The following is a 16982-nucleotide window of genomic DNA, read 5'->3' as shown; positions in this document are numbered from 1 at the left end:
AATTTTTAGATTTTCTATTCAAGACAGTTCATCTTGATAAGTTGATTTACATCACAGTTGGTTTAGTAAAATAATTTATTGAGTGCATCCACTTAATAGCTAAACTATTGCGTATGAGAGCAAAGTTATCTATATCAGTTTGATATACGTTATATCCGAAAGTATATTACATTCTCCTCTCACAAGTGGTTCAGGGCCAGGAACCAAATAATTTTATCTTGTTATTATAGATGTGCAGTGTATATTTTGATTAACACCATAACACACAAAGGTAGTCTTCCTAAGTTGAGACAGCAAAGTAGTTTTTCTAATGTGAGGGGGAGACATGATAAATAGTTGAGAAAATGTTACGTGAAATGAATTATCATTTATACATCTGGATTCTCAAATAAGATAATATGAACTTAAAGTTTATAAAAAGATAATTCATCTGCAATATATTACAAAGCATGCCAGACACATTTACTAACCCAAAGAAAGTAACTATATTCTCACTATAAATGCTCCTATTAGAATAAGCCATAGAAGGACAAAGTCTATGGTACATTTAAAGTGTATAGACAAATCGGTTTCAAATAAAATTTTTGATAAAAAAGATGAGAAAATGATCAAAATAATCATAATAAAGCGGCAAGTTATCTAGAAGAACATGACATATCACTTCATAAAATCTCTAGAGAGATTCATGTATCTGAAAATATGAATGAAGAGATCTCTATGCTATGTCTTTGTGAAAAAAAGAGGTTGAAACAGATATAAAATGTCCGTCGACTATATCTATGATAACGCTAAATATAAATGAGAATCTTAAGTTTGAAGAAACAATTCAAGTAGAATTGGTTTCATATAAAAGACATGTAGTTTTGGACCTGTAATTCAAATACTTGAAAGTATAAAGTCAACTGTGTGTGCAATCACTCTTATCTATCTTATATGTCTAGTGATCTTGTCCAAGTCATACCTCTATTTAAGATTATGAAACAGTTGATGCAATAGTAATACCCAACAAGGAGTCGGGGTCGATTTTCCACAGGGAGCTATGAATGGTACTTAGGAATATATATTGCACCGTATGAGCTTGAACTATCTCAATTTACACTTCCACAAATTTAGGTTATTTCTAAGTCTAATTTAAACTAAGAATGCAAGATTAAGAAATGAAACTACGTTTTCATTGTTTTTCAAGGTTTGTAAAAAGCCTGGGGATATGACCATTACCTAGGTGTTAGCCTAATGGGATATAAAATTTAATGCTTGTTTTGTTGGTCGGGGTGTATTATAACTATCAACACTCAGTTACCCACTCAATACCTCTCGGTTAGAGAGTGATTTTACCCAATTTGACTTTCTCAAGTCCAAATGGGTATTTGCACAAAACGGTTGAAAATAGCTCAAGTCGGGTTATTACTATTTCTAGGTTGAACCCTTTAATTGGGATTATCAATCTCTCGATTGACCCAATTTCTTGTTAGCCAAGTTTTCCTATACTAAGTATCTCTTTCTCAAGTAGAGACTAATAGGCATAAACTAATATTTGCAATTATTAATTCCACAAATTAAAGCATGAACAAGGCTAAATAATAAACACCCAACCATAAACAAGCACTAAATCAAACACCCATAAGGTTTACACACTAGGATTGGGTCAAAACCCGAGTAAAAATCTAAATACTCATGCTTGAAATTGAAGAAATAGAAGAAGATATGATAATTAAACTCATATTACAAAGTTAAAATGACAAAATCTATGTTAAAATAAGCCAAAAGATAAAAAACTACTAAAAGAAGTAAAGAGAAATGACTACTCTAGCTGCTGATATCAAAAATTAACCTTAAAATGTGAAACTCGTCTATTTATACAGGCCTGGAAATTTTAGAGAAAAATGCCCTTTCGGAGGTTCTGCGGCCACATAATTCCATGTGCGGTATGCACTTTTGTTCAGCTTGACAGGATTGGAAATCTGCGGCAGCATAATTCTGGACTGTGCCACACTGCACTCTTTTTGCGGTCCGCAGATTTGTAACTGCGGCCGCACCTTTCTCTTCTGCGGTCCGCACAATTGTAACCGTGGCTGCATAGTTCTTCTTATGCGGCCGCTTAATAATTATGCGATTCGCGCTTTTGATGGTCTTGAAATGCAGACTTTCTAAACTTTTCTCCTGACCCAGCTTCTGCAGCCATGTAATTCATGTGCAGACTGCACTTTGTAACTTTTTCTACTGGCCTTTCCTTCATACTCTACGGCCGCAGAAGTTATTCTGCGGTTCGCACTTCTGAGCTACTGTGCCTTTTGTGTCCTTGATTTCAGATTACTCCTTCTTGAGTTGGATTTCATCTCGGGAGTTAGTTTCCAATATTCCTGCAATTAAGCACATTTTATCAGTTTTTGGGAACACAATTGAACACTTTTAGACTAAAACAAAAGCTAAAAGGCGCTAATAAGTAGTCAAATTCCCAACTTTATCAATTCCCCCAAACTAAGGCTTTGATTGTCCTCAAGCAAACAAAATATTTTCCACCTCCAAAAGTTAAAGGACATTATAACCAGCCATTGGAGAATCATTCACACCTCAGTTGGGACCAATAATTACCTACACTACTTATGCATTATTGACAAGGCAACAAGTTAAACATTTATGCACATATAGGTCTAATGCGACATTCGAGCATCAAGGGTTGTCTTAGCTCATCTAGGACTTCCGCTCTATCTTGTAGGTCATGGTGGATTCCAAACTCCTTCTCCTCTCCTCTCCATTTGCCAAGATCACTTAAGAATTTAGCACTCAATTCAGTTTTACGAAAGGTTCACTCATCTCTGTCAAGAGAATGTCACAAGTACGACTTCTGGTACCATAAGCTTGCCCCTTATGTGAATCACCACTACTGTAGCTCACTCGGCTTGAAATCAAATAGGACTTCTTTCGGGATGTAATGAAGGCTTTTGGAATAGGGATTGATGCAATATGGACAAGTGGTTACACCTTCCTTAAGCACTCCATCTTTCAATTCTCGGCTCACACTTTACCGATTCCTTGAGGCACATTCTTTTCCATGGGGGTCTAGAGAGACTTAACATCACTCTTTATTGATCATTTCATTCATATTTTTCCATGTTTGGGGCTATTGCCATTTTTTTGAATCCCTTCAACTTTTTCATATTCATTTTTTGCATTCTTCTTTTTGTTCTTTTCTTTTCTTCGCCTTTCCTTCTCGTCATTTCTTTTTCTCTTTTTGTGCCTTAATACCTTTCTTCGACTTCCTCGTCTCTCTCCTAAACTTATGTTTTTAGCCAATTGTTTCACATGAGTGTTAAGGAAAGCTCGAGTGCCAAGAGAGGATCACCATAGAACGGGTAAAGGCTTGTAACATGATTTTGAAATAAGAAAGACTAAAGGCTATAAGGGGTTGACTAGGGATGATATCATTAGTAGGCAATATGAAACTCAAACGGGCCAAGGAACGCCTAAAACCACTTATCAAGCCAAGCAAAACTTATGATTTTGCCTTAAAACACATTCAGGGCAAGTTCTAGACCTTCCGCACAAGTACTCGGACTAGCAACAAAGCATCTCACCCCTCATGCAACTATATTGTTAAAAAGGATAGAGTCGAGGGCCCACAATGACCACATTCAAGATTGTAGATCCCTATGGTCCAATTAGACCACTCGATGGTATCAAAGTCAATACAAGAGTCACAAAGTCACTAGCTAGAGCTATTTTCTTTGAAGAAACCCCGCGTGGCCTAAGAAACTCTGCACGCCCTTCACTGAAGTTGGAGGTGGAAGTTTAGAAATTACCTCGATCTTTGCCAATGCCATTCTTTGAGATATTGTGGCCAAGGACAATGCCTTCCTCGACCATGAAATGACATATCTCCCAATTGAACACCAAATTTATTTCTTCACATCTTGCCAACACTTTATCCAAGTTTACGATACAATTATCAAAAGAATTCCCCACCACCTAGAAGTTATCCGTGAAGACTGCAAGGTAATCCTCTACCATGTCTGTGAAAATCGCCATCATACACCTTTGAAAAGTCATTGGTGCATTACACAACCCAAATGGCATCCGCTTGAAGGCAGAAGTACCATGAGGACATGTAAAGGTAGTTTTCTCTTGATCCTCCGAAGCAATAAGAATTTGGTTATAGCCGGAATACCCATCAAGTAAATAATAGAAAGCACGACCGGCCAATCTATCAAGCATTTGATGTAGGAAGGGAAGTAGAAAATGATCCTCCATTGTGACTTTGTTGAGCTTATGATAGTCCATAAACACTCTCCACCCGGTCACCGTTCTTGTAAGAATCAACTCATTCTTATCATTGGTGACCACTTTCATGCCCCTTTCTTTGGGACACATTGAACTGGAGAAGTCCACGAACTATCAGAAATGGGGTAGACAACCCCGGAATCTAACCACTTGATGATCTCCTTTTTGTCAACCTCTTGCATGGCTCATTAAGTCTCCTTTGATATTCAACAGATGGTTTGGAACGTTCCTCCAAATTAATCTTGTGCATGCAAAATGCAGGGCTTATCACCCAAATATCCGCCAATGTCCATCCAATAGCCTTCTTCATCTTTTGTAGCATGGAAAATGTAGAGTCTACTTGCACGTTAGTCAAATAAGAGGAAAGAATAACCGGTAAAGTAGAAGAAGGGCCAAGAAATTCATACCGAAGATGTGGAGGTAATGACTTCAAATCCAAGATAGGAGGCTCTTCAATTGAAGGCTTTGTTAGAGGAGTTGTCCTATTTTAAATATCCAAGGATAATTTGCGGGGTTCATAAGTATACAACCCCATTCCTTGAAAAGAGTTCACATATTTCACGAAGCCATCCATCTCGTCATCATCAAAGTTTAGCAAGACAGCCTCCAATGTGTCATCAACATTAATCCCAACAGTTGTTTCATCCACAATCACATCTGTCTCCAAGTCCACGAAATAGCATACCTCATTGCTATTAGGTTGCCTTATGGACTTACACACATGGAAAACTACTTTTTCATCACCAACCTGGAAGGTACGTTGTTCGGCTTCCATATCAACAAGAGCCTTCACCATAGCAAGGAAAGGTCTACCAAGAATAATAGGCAACTCATAGTCCACTTCACAATCAAGAATGACATAATCCGCCAGAAGAATTAATTTATCAACACGAACCAATACATCTTCAATTACTCCCAACGGTCTCTTCATAGTACGATTGGCCATTTGTAATCTCATAGATGTGGGTCTTGGTTGCCCAATTCCCAAAGTCTTGAAAACTTAATAGAGCATCAAATTTATACTTGCCCAAGATCACAAAGAGCTTTAGTGAACTCGACACTTCCAATGGTACAAGGGATTATGAAAGCACTGGGATCTTCGAATTTGGGAGCCATTGAATGCACAATTACACTTACTTGATGAGTGAATTTGATAGTTTAAAAAATTATCGACCTCTTCTTTGTCACCAAATCCTTCATAAACTTTGTATAACTGGCATTTGTTCCAAAGCTTCAACCAATGGCACATTGATCGATAGACTCTTCATCATGTCAATGAACTTTTTGAATTAATGCTCGCTATTTTGCTTGGCAAGCCTTTGAGGATATGGAGGAGAAGGCTTAGGTAATGGTGCCTTAGCCTTTTGCACTACCAGTTCTGGTATGTCAATAACATGATCCATAGATGGGTTCACTTCCTCTTGAGTCTCTTCCACATTGTCATCAATATTAATCCGAACTTCATCATTAGCTTGCACCACATAGTTCGGGGTCTCATCTTCTTGTACCACTTGCTCATCATCCACAAGTTTCCTTTGGCTTGAGATGGGTGCATTCCTACCTTTTCCACTCCTTATCGTGGCGATCATGGCATGTCCCGTGTTGCTCCCACCCTTTGGGTTCACCACCGTATCACTTGATAGTGCCCCCTTAGGACGAGTGTTTAGAGCTTGAGAGATTTGCACCATTTGAACTTCCAAGTTGCAAATTGATGTAGTGTGTGAGGTGAGTTGGGCATCGAAATTGGTATTCTTCTCCATCATTTGTTTGAACATATTCTCAGTTCGCCCCATTTTATTGTTGGAAGAACTTGGACCTTGAGAAGGATAAGGAAGTGGGTTGATCGATTGTTGATACATCGGGGGCCTTTGAAAAATCGTCCCCCGATTATCTTGATTATTGTTCCATCCCTCTTGATTGTTGCCACACCAATTACCTTGGCTATTTCTCCACTCCAATTTCCTTGATTGTTGTTATTATGCCAATTCCCTTGATTGTTACCTCCACTCCAATTACCTTGCTTGTTAGAATACCAATTATCTTGAGGTCTCCATTGTTGTTGATTCGGGCCTTAAGACCCTTGAAAGTTGTTCATATATTGCACTTCCTCCTCTTTCTCATTGTAAGATTCATCTCGATTAAACCCACTATCTTCTTGCACATAATTTTCCATACAATTTTGCACTTATGGACCCTTGGTCCTTCTTTTGTTCAGCAACATGCTTACTCCCTCTATAGCATTGACTTGCTTAGGACCTTACACTTATTGAAGTTGAGCCTTGACTAATTGATTCATTGTGGTGGTTAATTCGACAATGGCTTGCCCATGATCGTGCAACTCTTTATAGAGGTGAGTCACATTTGGATCATCTTGAGGGACATTTGCCCGACTTTGCCATGTCGATGATGTGTCCGCCATTTCATCTAAAATCTCACAAGCTTCCGCATACGGTGTTATCATAAAATTGTTACACCCCATGTTTTCGTACATGAAAGTACGCCATAAGTAAATTGATGAAAGCTCAAAATGAGATATTACATCCCGCATTTTTTGTACGTTAAAGTTTCGTCGTAAGTTAATCGACGTAAGTTCAGGAATGAGATTATTTTAAGATTATAAGCATTTTATGCTATTTCAAATAAGTAATGAGTAAATTCTTGAAGGTGAGAGGGTAAGCAGATCGAAGAAAATGAATTTCATCGAAGTTTGACATTTTGGGATAAAATACGGCCCGAGCTAAAATACCCGATATTTATAGACTAATGCCATACAAGGTACCACATGGCCATGATAGTACGGTGTATAAAATGTGTTAAAAGTGAGTAGTAATTTTAGTAAGTTGAGATAATTCTTAATTATATGGATAATTAGCTAATTATTAGTTTAATGGGAGATTAACCATATAACTAAGAATTTGTGGATAATTAATAGGTGTGGACAAAGCCCCCCACATGGCAGCAAGTGGAGAAAGGTCTTATGACTCTTGACTTTAGACATCTAAATTAGGAAGACACATAGTTACTACTCTTACCCACTAAACACGTAGAAGGAAAGTTTAGTCATCCTTATAATTCTCTTTTTAACTTTGTCCCCATTCATGAGCCATTAATTCAAAGTATTTTCTTTTTGTCACCTAAATCACTAAAAACAACAGAAACCAAAAGTTCTAATGTTATGAACATAACAAGTCCACTTACTGAAGAGGACACTTTCAAACCAACACTCCATGTTTGTTTGTGAGTATAACATCTTGTGAAGAAAGAACGAAAATCAACAAACACATTCACAATTTGGAGGGGATTTGAAAATTCAATGAGACTCCATATTATATTACCACCACGAGTTCTTGGTTGAGCAAAATTTCATACGAAATTATACTGCATAATAGCAATGAGATTTTGCGATTCTAAAGGAGTACGGTACAATCCTTCTCAAGAATATCATATAGGTTTTTCCCTACTCGGGCTAAATACCAACAGCCCCTCGGGCTAAATACCAACAGAATCAGCCAATCGGACTATCTCACAATCACTCGTATCAGGCCCTCAGCCAATATCATGGAACAGCATCAGCCCCTCGGGCTATATCATATCTCACACTGGGTACCCGCGCTCATTGGGGGTGTACAGACTATGGGAGGGCCCCCTAATGACCCAAGCGTAATAACAAGCCATCTCGTGGCATAATCAAACAGGCTCTCGACCTCATATCAAGCCACCTTGTGGCGTAACTACTTAGGCCATCGACCTCATAATCATGAATCAGTACAATACTGTTGCGACGCGTAGCCCGATCCACACAACATAGGCCCTCGGCCTTACTCAGTCAGAACCTCACAAGCCACTCGGGCAACAGTAAAACATGATGCTCAGCCCAAAATATCATTTAAAATATCAAAACAAGTAAAGATGGCTGAGTTGTGAAAATAGTAGAATATAGCATGACTGAGTACAAATATGAAGTCAAAACAGTGAGGAATAGTAGTAAAAATCTCCTAAGGGTCCAAAATAGTTGGCACGAGGCCTACATATGACATTCAACCCAAAACATGATGATAGCAAACAGTTTTCAATCAAATACGCAGTTAAACAGTCATACGGGATGGACTAAGTCACAATCCCCAACGGTGCATGACCCCACGCTCGTCATCTAGCATATGCGTCACCTCAAAGTAGCACAACGATGTGAAATCCGTGGTTTCATACCCTCGGGACAGCATTTACAATCATTACTTACCTCTATCCGGTCCAAACTCTATCCCGCGATTCCTTTGCCTCTCGAATCGGCCTCTGAATGCTCCAAATCTATCCAAAAACAGAATTATACCATCAAAATATGCTAAGGGAACAAAGCCCATTCAAAAATAACCAATTTACATCACAAATCCCGAAATTGGCCAAACCTGACCCCCGGGCCCATGTCTCGAATTCTGATAAAAATCACAAAACTAGAATCCTTACACCCTCACGAGTTCATACATATCAAATACATCAAAATCCGACCACAAATGACCCATCAAATCCCTAGATTTAGGTCTCAAATTTCCGAGCCTAAACTTCCAATTTTTAGGCTTAAATTCCACATATTCCATGATTAATTAGGTAGAAATCACATTAGGATTGAGTATTAAGTCCATAAATCTTACCTCCAAGTGTTTCCCCTTAATTCTCTCTTCAATCCTCCTCAAAAAGCTCTAAAATCGCCCAACAATGGTGAAACTTAGACCCAAAATCGCAAATATGGCCACTTAAAATCTCTTCTTCACGAATGCGGTCAACGCCTCGCGTTCGCGAAGCACAAACTCATGTTGACCATTTTCCCTTCATCGTGATCGCGACTTCCCGTACGTGAATGTGAAGGCTTGGCTTCCCAACTCATCGCGAACGCGGCTCCCCACCCTCAAACGCGAAGAACAAACCATCTAGGACCCCATCTGCTCACTTTCCTCTACGCGAACGCGGCAAAAATCTTGCGAACGCGATGACCATTCATCTCGACCCTTCACAATCACGGGAACACCTTCACGAATGCAAAGGCCAACTTCACAGCCTCACATCCTAACCCTGCATGATCGCGGGATATCCATCACGAACGCAAAGGTCAAAAACATGTAACACCAACAGCAGTTTTTCTGCAATTTCCTTCAACTTGAAATGATCCGTTTAACCACCCGAAACTCACCCGAGGTCCTCGGGACCTCAATCAAACATGCCAACATATCCCATAACATCATTCGAACTTTTTCCAACCTTCAGAACACACAAAATAATGTCAAAACACCAAATTTGCGTCGGATTCAAGCCTAAGAATTCCAAAAACTTCCAAATTCTGCTTTCGATCAAACAATCTATCAAACCTTATCCGAAGACCTGAAATTTTGCGGACACGTCAAAAATGACACAACGGACCTACTCCAACTTCTAGAATTCCATTCCGACCCCTAAATCAAAATCTCACCTATCAATCGGAATACGCTAAAATTCCAATTTCAGAAATTCAAGCCTAAATCTACTCCGGACCTCCAAAACACATTCCGATCACGCTCCTAAGTCCCAAATCACTTCTCGAAGCTATCCAAACAATCGAAACTCACATCCGAGCCCTTTTTCACATATGTCAACATCCGGTTGACGTTTTCAACTTAAGCTAACTCAAAAGAGACTAAGTGTCTCAAACCTTACCAAAACCTTTCCGAACCCGAGCCAACGAACCCGATAACACAAAATATAACTGAAAAATGCAATAAGAAGTAGAAATGGGGGAAATAGAGCGGTAACTCATGAAACGACCGGCTGGGTCATTACATCCTCCCCCTTTTAAACAAACGTTCATCCTCGAACGAGTCAAGAAGTATACTTGAAGCATCAATAGGCCGACATCTCCACTGAAATATCACTGAAGCTATATCCTTTGACCTCAACTTTCGAACTTGACGCTACAAAATAGCTACTGGCTCCACATCATAAGTCAAATCATCATCCAACTGAACCGTGCTAAAATCCAAAACATGAAACGGATCGCCAATATACTTTCGAAGCATAGAAACATGAAATACCGGATGCACATTCGATAAGCTAGGTGGCAAAGCAAGCTCATATGCCACCTCACCAATTATTCGAAGCACCTCAAAAGGACCAATGAACCAAGGACTCAATTTACCCTTCTTCCCAAATCTCATAACACCCTTCAAGGGTGAAACCTTCAATAGAACCTTCTCACCAGCCATGTAGGACACATCCCGAACCTTTCTATCAGCATAACTCTTTTATCTCAACTGCGCTATATGAAGCCTCTCCTGAATCACCTTCACCTTGTCTAAAGCATCCTGCACCAAGTCTGTACCCAATAGCCTAGCCTTACCTAGCTCAAACCATCCAACTGGAGATCTACACCGCCTCCCATACAAAGCCTCATATGGAGCCATCTAAATACTCGACTGGTAATTGTTGTTATAAGCAAACTCTGTGGGCAGTTGAAACTGATCCCATGACCCTCCAAAATCAATGACACAAGCACATAACATGTCCTCCAATATCTGAATAGTGCGCTCGGACTGCCCGTCCGTCTGAGGGTGAAAAGCCGTGCTCAACTCAACCTGAGTACCCAACTCTTGCTGTACCGACCCCCAAAACTGTGAAGTAAACTAAATGCCCCTATCTGAAATGATGGAAACTGGGATACCATGCAAACGAACAATCTCCCGGGTATAGATCTCTGCCAACCGCTCTGAAGAATAGGTAGTACACATAGGAATGAAGTGTGCGGACTTGGTCAACCGATCCACAATCACCCAAATAGTATCGAACTTCTTCAAAGTCCATGGGAGCCCAACTACAAAGTCCATGGTGATCCGCTCCCACTTCCACTTTGGAATATCCATCTGCTGAAGCAAGTACCCGATCTCTGATGCTCATATTTCACCTGTTGACAATTGAGACACCGAGATACAAATCCCACATTGTCCTTCTTCATTCTCCTCCATCAATAATGCTATCTCAGATCCTAATACATCTTCACGACACCCAGATGAATGGAATATCTCGAGCTATGGGCCTCTTCCAGAATCAACTCCCAAATTCTATCTACATTGGGCACACATATTCGGCCCTGCATCCTCAACACCCCATCATCACCAATAGTCACATCTCTGGCATCGTCGTGCTAAACTCTGTCCTTAAGGAAAAGCAAATGAGGATCATCATATTGGCGCTCTCTGATGCGATCAAATAAGCAGACCGAGAAATCTTACAAGTCAACACCTGACTGAGCTCCGGAATATCTAACCTCACGAACCGATTGGCCAGGGCCTGAACATCAACTGCAAAAGGTCTCTCCCTAATTGGAATATAAGCCAAACTCCCCATACTCATTGCCTTCCTACTCAAAGCATCGACAACCACATTGGCCTTCCCTAGATGGTACAAAATATTGATATCATAGTCCTTTAGCAGCTCCAACCATCTCCACTGACTCAAATTGAGATCCTTCTATTTGAACAAGTGTTGGAGGCTATGATGATCAATAAAAACCTCACAAGACACACCATATAAATAATGCCTCCAAATATTCAACGTGTGAGCAATGGCAGCCAGCTCCAAATCATGAACAAGGTAGTTCTTCTCATGGGGCTTCAACTGACGAGAAGCATAAGCAATACCTCTACCCTCCTTGCATCAACACAAACCCAATACCAACTCTCAAAGCATCACACACGGTATAGGAACCTGAAGTTGATGGCAAAACTAACACTGGAGTTGTGGTCAAGGCAGTCTTGAGCTTTTGAAAGCTCTCCTCACACTCACCCGACCACCTGAATAGAGCACCCCTTTGAGTCAACTTGGTCAAGGGCGATGCGATAGATGAAAATCCCTGAACAAACCGACGGTAATAACCTGTCAAACCAAGAAAGCTGCAAATCTCTATAGCTGAGGACGGTCTGGGCCAACTCTAAACTGCCTCTATCTTCTTCGGATCAACCTGAATACCCTCACAGAACACCACGTGCCCCAAGAAAACTACTGAACTGAGCCAAAACTCACACTTGGAGAACTTTGCATAAAACTTCTCCTCCCTCAATCTCTACAACACAACTCTCAAATGCTCCGCGTGCTCCTCTTGACTGCACGAGTATACCAAAATATCATCAATGAAAACTATGACAAACGAGTCGAGATAAGGCCGAAACACGTTGTTCATCAAATGCATGAACGCTGATGGGGCATTGGCCAGCCCAAAAGACATTACCAGGAACTCATAATGACCATGTCGGGTCCTAAAAGCTGTCTGAAGAATATTCGAGTCCTTGATCTTCAACTGGTGATAACTTGATCGGAGATCAAACTTGGAAAACACTCTCGCTCCCTGGAGCTGGTCAAACAAATCATCGATACAAGGCAAAGGATACTTGTTCTCGATTGTTACTTTGTTCAAATGCTTGTAATCAATGCACATCCTCATCATGCCATCTTTCTTCTTCACAAATAGTACAGGCGCACCCTAAGGCGACACACTAGGCCGAATAAACCCCTTATCAAGGAGTTCATAATACTGCTCATTTAACTCCTTCAAATTCACTGGTGCCATACAATACGGTGGAATAGAAATAGGCTGAGTGCCCGGAACTAGATTAATACCAAATCAATATCCCTGTCCGGTGGCATGCCCAGCAGGTCTGCAGGAAACACATCAGGAAAATCCCTCGCAACATGAACAAAATCAATACTAGGAGTCTCTACACCGACATCCCTCACAAAGGCTAAGTATGAAAGACAACCCTTCCCAACCATCCGCAGGGCCTTTAAGAACGAAATCACCCTACTGGGGACAAAGTCAGTCGAACCTCGCCACTCAATCCGTGGCACACCTGGCATAGCCAATGTCACTATCTTAGCATGACAGTACAAAATAGCATGACACAGAGATAACCAATCCATGCCCAATATCATATCAAAGTCCACCATACATAGTAATAACAGATCCACTCGGGTCTTTAGACCCCCAATAGTCACCACACACGACCGGTACACACGGTCCAAAGTAATAGTATTGCCCACTGGAGTAGATACACGAATAGATAAAACAAGAGACTCACGCGGCGTATCTAAATAACGAGCAAAATATGGTGACACATATGAAAAAGTGGAACCGGGATCAAATAATACAGAGGCATCACTGTGGCTGACTGAGAAAATACCTGTAATCATAGCATCTGAAGCAATAACATCTGGTTGAGCTAGGAGTGCATAAAAACGGGCCTGACCTCCACCTAATTGACCTCCCCCTCTGGGGCGACCCCTAGCTGACTATCCTCCACCCCTAGCTGTCTGGGTGGGTGGTGGTGAAGTAACTGGAGCTGAAGTCGATGGCTGACTCCTCTACTGAGATAAACCCCCAAGACGGCGAGGACATTGCCTCCACATATGACCCAACTCTCCACACTCATAAAAACTCTCTGGTGCTGGAGACGGGGACTGAAGGGAACCCCTAGCACCGAAATGACTAGCAGACGCACCTAGCATAGAAGAGTCCCGAACTGATGGAGCACTGGATGAACTCTGGGCTGGAAGGGCACTAAGTGATGAATGGCCCTGATGAGAACTGTGACAACTATGACCTGATGATGCCCTACGATAACCTGGGTGAGTTAACTGAGCATGTCTGAATGGACGGCCTCTATCGTGCTGAAACTGGCCCCTCGAATGAGCACCACCATAACTACCAATCCCCGAGGCCTCTTGGCCTCCCTCTCATCTCGCTCCTAGCGACGAACTGACTCAATCTCGCAAGAAATGTCAACAACCTCCTCAAAAGTAGCACCAAACACCATCTCCCTAATCATGAGAATATGAAAATGATACATGAGGTCATCAACGAACCTCCTAATCATCTCTCTCTCTCTACGTAGGAACCAACCAAATAGCATGATGAGCTAACTCCGAGAACCTAATCTCATATATCATCATAGTCATATCTCCTTGACGCAACCACTCGAACTGCCTGCGCAACTCCTTTCTGCAAGACTGTGGCATATATTTCTCCAAAAATGGAATGGAGAACTACTGCCAGGTAAGGGGTGCTGCACCAACAGGCCTACGCCTCTCATAAGCCTCCCACCAAGTGAAAGCAGCTCTAAAAACTAAAAAGTAGTAAATGCGACCCCGCTGGTCTCCAGAATACCCGCTGTACAAAGAATCCTCTGACACTTGTCCAAGAAACCCTGGGCATCCTCACCCTCTATACCACTGAAAGTTGGAGGCTGAAGTCTACCAAGCCACTCCAACCTGCGCTGCTCATTCTCTGTCATGGCAGGAGCTACATAGTCTTGAACAGCTGCAATCGGTTGGGCTGGAGGTGCCCCCGGTGTCAGATGTCCCTGCACGACCTGCTCAGGTGTGCGAGCGGTGGGAGTCTAAGTGCCTCCCCTGTCCTGAGAAGTAGCTGCGGCTGTAGTAACTGAGACCGCCTGAGCTAGGAGAGTGCATACTAATAGAATATGAGTCAAGGCCTCCTGAAGACTTGGAATCACAAAGGGCACAACTGGTGCCTGAGCTGGTGCTGCTGGAGCGTCCTCAACTAGGACCTGATCCTAAACTGGGGAGGCTGGTGGATCCGCAGGTGCTTCCCTAGCTGCTATACGGGCTACACCCCAGCCCCTACCATGACCTCGACCGTGTCCTCGACCTCTAGTGATCCCAGCTTGTGGTACTGGTGATTGTCCATCCTGACCGGTAGCACGTGTCCTTACCATCTGGGAGAGAATAGAATAACAGACATTTAGTACTCGAATCAACAGATTTGCACGACAAGAATTTCAAGAATATAAAGTTTTCCTAAAGGTTCTGCAGCCTCCCGAGGATAAATATAGACGTCTTCGTACCGATCCGTGAGACTCTACTAAACCTTCTCATGACTCGTGAGACTTATGTAACCTAGGCTCTGATACCAACTTTTCACGATCCCAAATCAAACCCGGTCGTGATGGCACCTCTCATGAAATAAGGCCAGCCGACACAAACCCTCAACCATTTAAGACAATTATAATAATTGATTTTAAGTCATAAATAAACTATAAATACCAAAATAATGAGTGAAATAGAAAAATTACGAAAATAACACAGTCCGACATCGGAGCGTCACCAGTCATGAGCATCTAAACATCCGTCTAAGTGTATGAAAAAACTACACAGTCTAGTACAAGGAAAGTAAAGATAGGATGGAGAAGCACTGGGTTGCGAAAGCCGAGTGGCTACCTAGTCAACTATTAAATAAGCCTGCGGTGGAAGCAAATCAGCCCTCGCTAACATGGCCCGAGACTCCTGAATCTACACACATGATGTATGTCAGTAAGTAATAAAAGTAAAAGCAGTTGAGCGATAAGAAAACACATAAAACACATCAAAATGCTACAACGAGGCAGTATAAAACTAGGACAATGCAATTAACTAGTAAAAGCTCATAGAAACACCTTAGTTAAGTAAAAACATCTTTAAAACTTCTTTTAGTAGTTTAAACGAGTGAATGAAAATAGGGAGAAAAGACAGATACATAAATCATCCCCTCGGGCTATCTCACAATCACTCGTATCAGCCCCTCGGGCAATATCATGGAACAATATCAGCCTCTCGGGCTATATCACATCTCACACTGGGCACCTGCGCTCACTGGGGTTGTACAGACTCCGAGAGGGGCCCCTTACGACCCAAGCGTAATAACAAGCCATCTCATGGCATAATTAAACAAGCTCTCGGCCTCATATCAAGCCACCTTGTGGCGTAACAACTCAAGCCCTCGGCCTCATAATCATGAATGAGTACAATACCACTGCGGATCACAACTCGATCCCATAGTATCCTTAAACAATACAGGTCCTCGGCCTTACTCAGTTAGAACCTCACAAGCCACTAGGCCAACAGTAAAACATGATGCTTAGCCCAAAATATCATTTAAAATATCGAAACAAGTAAAGATGACTGAGTTATGAAAATAGTAGAATATAGCATAACTGAGTACAAATACAAAGTCAAAACAGTGAGGAATAGTAGTAAAAATCCCTTAAGGGTCCAAAACAGTTGGCACGAGGCCCAAATATGGCATTCAACCAAAAACATGATGATCACAAATAGTTTTAAATCAAATACACGATTAAACAGCCATACGGGATGGACTAAGTCACAATCCCCAATGGTGCACAACCTCATGCTCGTCATTTAGCGTGTGCATCACCTCAAAGTAGCACAACGATGTGAAATCCGGGGTTTCATACCCTTAGAACAACAATTACAATCATTACTTACCTCTATCAGGTCCAAACTCTAGCCTGCAATTTCTTTTCCTCTCGAATCGGACTCCGGATGCTCCAAATCTGTCCAAAAATAGAATTATACTATCAAAATATGCTAAGGGAACAAAGCCCACTCAAAAATAACCAATTTACATCACAAAACCCGAAATTGGCCAAACCCGACCCCCGAGCACATGTCTCGGATTCCGATAAAAATCACAAAACTAGAATCCTTACATCCTCACGAGTTCATACATATCAAATACATCAAAATCTGACCACAAATGACCCCTCAAATCCCTAGATTTAGGTCTCAAATTTCCAAACCCTAACTTCCAATTTTTAGGCTTAAATTCCACAAATTCCATGATTAATTAGGTAGAAATCACATTAGGATTGAGTATTAAGTCCATAAATCTTACC

The sequence above is a fragment of the Nicotiana tabacum genome, chromosome 10 (genome assembly GCF_000715075.1).
Source record: "Nicotiana tabacum cultivar K326 chromosome 10, ASM71507v2, whole genome shotgun sequence".
Classification (NCBI taxonomy): domain Eukaryota; kingdom Viridiplantae; phylum Streptophyta; class Magnoliopsida; order Solanales; family Solanaceae; genus Nicotiana; species Nicotiana tabacum.
This window is presented reverse-complemented; position numbering follows the sequence as displayed.